We start from the raw sequence: 5054 nt of genomic DNA, 5'->3' as shown, positions 1-5054 counted from the left end.
CACCTTCCTTACCATTTTTGTCCCAAAATTACCGTATCTCTTTGTGCCTGTGTGGGGTGGAGTGTGACCGGAGCAGAAGCAAAGCGGACACCGTGTCCTTCCCTACAGCTGCGACATAACCGTGAGGACTTGGGCCGCTGTCTGGGCTGGAGCAGCGATACCGCAGCCCGAAGGAAACTGTGCTGCTCTGGGATAACTGATGAGCCCAGAAAAGTTGGGGTTTTCTGCTGATTTGGGTGCAGGGGGGGCAGCTACTGTTCTTTCTGCCTACCAAGAAAATGTTACAGAGTAAAAAATGGATTACACCTAAATTAAGGAAACTTTTGTAAAGGCATTTGCACAGAAGGAGGGATGAGACATGGTAACGCTTTTTTTGAGATACCTGTACCTCCGAACACTGTGCAACCTCAAGGCTGGAGCCCTGTCCCTCCAGACACCCTTTTCTCTGGGGGCACAGATTAGTTTTGGCCACCAAGCATCACCAGCAGCCAAGGCAGTAGCTAATACGTGGCTAAACACCATCTCCCTGTGCCTCGCAGAGCCGCATCGAGGCGTTGACGTGGACTACCATTTGTGTCCCCCCGCAGAAGACGCCAAGAGGATGCCATCTCCAGCCATCAGGGTGATAAGGGGAGCAGGCTCGGGTCCTTTGCTTCTCCAGTTTCCTTGAACATAAATCTAGGACAGGAGTTTGATGCTTAATGGTTCCTCTTGTTCTCAGCTGAGAAAGCATTTATGCACTCACTTCACCATTACCCAACTGAAAACAAGGTTGGAACAACAAACATTGTGCAGCAAAATGGCATTTCAGATGGTTATTAAAAATATATGTTAAAAAAAGTTTATAATGAATTAGAAGGGGAAAAAAAAATCCCTCCTGTCCTCTGGACATTGTTTTCTTTTTGCCTAAAGCCTCCTTGCTGAGTCTGCTTTGCAGTTACCAAAAGACTATGTAGGGTAGAAAGGTCACCTCTTAAGGCTTTGGAGCTCTTGCAAATTAAGCCTGAAACCTTCAGAAGCTGAATTTACTGCTTATGTATTTATATAAAACACTTTGACTTCAAATCTTAGCCTCTCAGGAGGAAGTGAATCCCTTTTCTCTGTTTACTCACCCAGCCTTAAAACGTGAGCAACGATATAGAAACGTTCACTGAATACAAGAAAACACAAGTTTCAGTCCCAAAGGGTTTGCTAGGCACATTGGAGCATGAGGAAACACTCCAAATGAGGCAGTCAAAAATAGCACCAGCTTTTTGAAGTGCCTGTTGGTTGCACTCCCTTTTAATCAAACATCAGCTTAGGAGACAAGGCTGCTTCAAAATGATTATTGTATCTGCTCACACGCCAGGCTTTTCCCCATAACTGAATTTTAAGGCAATCAAAATAAGATTAGCCACAGCTCCCTTCAAATATAGCCTGCAGCAGATGAACTAATCAAGATCACACTTGGAGCATCTTTTAACATGGGGCTGTGGCAGCCCAATTACAGAGAAGATGTGAGGGCTTTTCTCCTCCTTAAGAGTCTGATGAATCAGGTGTGTCTGGTTGGGTTTCTTCTACCCTTTCACAATTTCATAGTTCCCTGATGCTGCTCCAGTATCCACATACCACTTCCCCCCCCCCCCTTTTTTGGTGCTATTTGATCTTTCTAGGTTACTCTTTTTTTTGTAGATCAGCCATCGCACCCTTATGCAGCCTCCAGCCCTGGTTATGACCAACTCTCCCTTCCTGAATGCAGCTTCTGGAGGAGAAATCAGCCAGTCTTAGGTGGGTAAGGTTTTGCTGAGCTGTCTTTTGGATGCCATCACCTTGCGGGGAGAGAGGCACTTCATGTTTCTAGGCAAAATTGTTTTTATTTCTCTGTGTTTTTCCCCTGTCCTGGGGTGTTGATACTGGCCCATGTGACTGTCCTGCATCTCTTGCTGCCTGTGGAGGATGGGAAGGGATGGTCCCAGGAAGGGAACCAGACACAGATTGCTGAGGGGGTGATTTGCAGAGCTCTGCAAGAGTCTCTGTGTGTGCTTGAACCTCATGTTATCAGAGCAGCCCTGCTTTGCTCTCTTGAAATGCCTCCTGGGGGTCCAGCAGCTCCTCAGGCGTGGTATTCCGAGAAGTCCTGGCTGAGAACTATGCTTGCCGTGCATCAGCTGCACTGTGAGCTGGTGCAGCGCCATAGAAGAGGGGCTGGAGGTCCTTTGCCTTCTTGAAGGAGGCCAGAGCATGCTCTGGAAAGGGGTTGGAGCCCAGACAACTGGGAACGGCTCAAGTGTGGCTGGTGGGTAGTTTCTCGTGCGAGCCAGATGAGAAAGCTGGTGGAGCTGGGAGGGGAATCCTGCTGTCAGGGATGTCAGTTGGCTTTGGCTGAGCCGGGATTTCATCCCAGTTGTTCAGTTACTGATTAAACTGAGGACAGCTGCTTAGGAAACAAGTGGGAGCTCTTCAAAGTGAAGATCTCCTTAGGTCTGCTGGCTTCCCCGGCCAGCTGGATGCACGGATTCAGGACTGAGGTGGCTTGTGAGCGGGTCCTCCACCCACGAGCAGTTCTTCTGGCTCTGTGGCTGTGCACCTATGTGCAGTGCCCGGTTTCACTGTGCTGGCTCTTGTGGCTTTTCAGTTGAGTCCTGACTCTTGTTCGCTTACTGATAAAGGGGTCAGTCCATCTGTAGAATTTGAGCTATGGAGAGATGAATAGCTTTTCCCGAGGCCACGTAGATTATGGGGGATATCAGTCACTGAGTAATGACCCATCTGGATGCCCAAAGGTGTCACTTGTTAATTGCCTGGTTCATGAGGAAATTATGATCTCAGTTTGCTCCTTGTGGCTCTGCTCTGAGCCAGTGCTGGGTGTTTTGGGACTGTCCCCCTCTCTTGTGCAATGACCTTTGATGAGAACATGCAGAGAAGGACTCTGGGCAGCCCCAACCCTGTTGCTCTCTGCACTGAAGCATCTCCAGGGTCTCCATCCACAGTGGGAGATGAGGTGGACCAGAGCCTCTCCCAGCTGCTCCTGGAGGTGTCCTGTGTTTGGAAGGAATGAGATCTGGGGCTAGGTGCTTCTTGAGGGTTAGCTCCCAAAACCTGCTGTGGCTTTGCACGCAGAGCATGCATGCGTTGACCTCAATGAGAGCCTGCCTGGCTGGGGAGAAACCCAGGGGCGGAGGGAGAGACTGGGGGGAAAAAAATTCATGTTCTGAGACTCTAGAATGAGCACCAGTGCTGCAGCTCATCACAGTCTTGTAGGAGGACTGGGGCCTTTGCCTTTCCTAAGCCATCTCCCTCACTGCTCTTTTCCTCCCTTCCCTGGTGAGACTGTACAAGATTGCTGTGTGTGGTGGGGCAGCGGTGCAGGGGGGCAGCTCAGGCTTTACCTCAGCCAAAAAAAACAAAAAAAGTGTTTTTTTTCCTTTTTTTCTTCTCCATCCTGGCCTGCCCACAGGCTGGCACGGCCGGGCTATTTTGCTTTCATAAGCTACGTTATGTAAGCCGCGTCTTGAGTGGTGATGCGGTGCCAACTTGGACGCCGCGCCGGGAAGGAGCCACATTCCTTTGCCGCTGGGTTTAATCCCTGCCTCCAGCCACGGTTGGTTTGCTGGGAGGAATCGGAGGGCTGTGCCGAGGTTTCTAATCCCTTGCCCCAGGTGGAGCCAGACGGTTTGTGCGGGAGCCCTGCTTTCCTTTGTCAACAGGTTGTGCCCGGGACTCCTCTCAGCCAGCCCTGTCCTTGGCTGCTAGGAGGGTTGGCCCAGGCATGCACACCACACCTTGGGACCTTCCACTCCTCCCCTTGTTTCCTGAACTCTCCATGCTCCATGGCTTAGGTTGCACTTGCTCAGAAAGGTTGGGAGGGGGGACAAAAATGGGAAATGGAGACTTCTGCAATTCTAGCCCAAAAGAGCAGTGGCAAAGGTGGGTTGCCAGGCTGGCATGGTGAGCAGGTAGGCTGCTGAGCCTGGGGAAGACCATGTTGGTGCCAAGAGTTTCTCCATCTGTCTCGCCACTGACTGCCCTCCCAGCGTGCCATGTCTGTAGGATGTGACCCTTGTCCCACCAAGGATCTGGGTGAGCCCTAGAGATCCTGCACCTAGGGGTCCTGTGGTACCAGCCTGGCTGGGTGTAGGGTGCAGGACAGCAATGAGTGCTTGGCAGGGTGTTTGTTGGCTCCCCAGCAGCCTGAACCCACTGCCTTTAGCCCCTGTGCCCAGGATCAACGATCTTCAGGACCCCATTTGGCTGGGCATGGGCTGCACGCGTTCAGAAGGAAAGGTCTTCTTCCTTCACTTGGGTTTTAGATGAAGCTGACAGCAGCAATGCCTTGCTGTGTGTTTTCATGTCCTGTGGGAGGATGAGGCACCAGACTCCACAGTTTTTGCTGGCAGCTTTCCCCAGTGCCAAACATGCTGTTAAAATCAGAATGATTAATCAGATCCAGGTTTGGGCTGCTTTTTCGCATCACAAAGCCAGGTGGCTGAAGCCCATCGGTGTGGCTTGTGGAGATGCTGAGCAGCTGGCTGAATCACCCAGCTGCTTCTGTCCTGAGCCAGCACTTGGCCAAAATGCCTAAAATACTGGGGGTCCTCCTCCCCAGCTGGACGGGAGCTGTAGGATTCTGGAAAGCAGGCTGGCCTTCAGGTATTTGGTAAAATGTTGGGATCAACATTTGCTTCAACCACAAAAAGCAATCTGCTCAATGCCTGTCCATGTTTAGAGGTTCCTGAGCAAGCCACTGAGCTCGAGGTGGGAGTAGCCCTGCCCAGGGCTATGTTTGGATGCTGTTTCCATTCAGGAGGCTGCCCAGGAACAGCTGGGCTTAGAGATGGGCTTAGCCTGTCTCTGAAACTTGGAGGCCAGGGCTTCAGCTGGCTGAATCACTGAAAACTATGTGCTTGCTCTGAAATACAAGATATTTTCACGCTATTTTCCACCCAGACAGATAACACATGCAGGGGTGATTAACTGGCTCCATTTTTTCCACTTCTCCTTGTGGCTGGCTCTCCTGGCAAGATCTCCATCCGCTCTTAAAAATGCTTTCACTGTAATGTGGATGCCTTCCCTTC

The sequence above is a fragment of the Phaethon lepturus genome, unplaced genomic scaffold, assembly GCF_000687285.1.
Source record: "Phaethon lepturus isolate BGI_N335 unplaced genomic scaffold, ASM68728v1 scaffold43147, whole genome shotgun sequence".
NCBI lineage: Eukaryota > Metazoa > Chordata > Aves > Phaethontiformes > Phaethontidae > Phaethon > Phaethon lepturus.
This window is presented reverse-complemented; position numbering follows the sequence as displayed.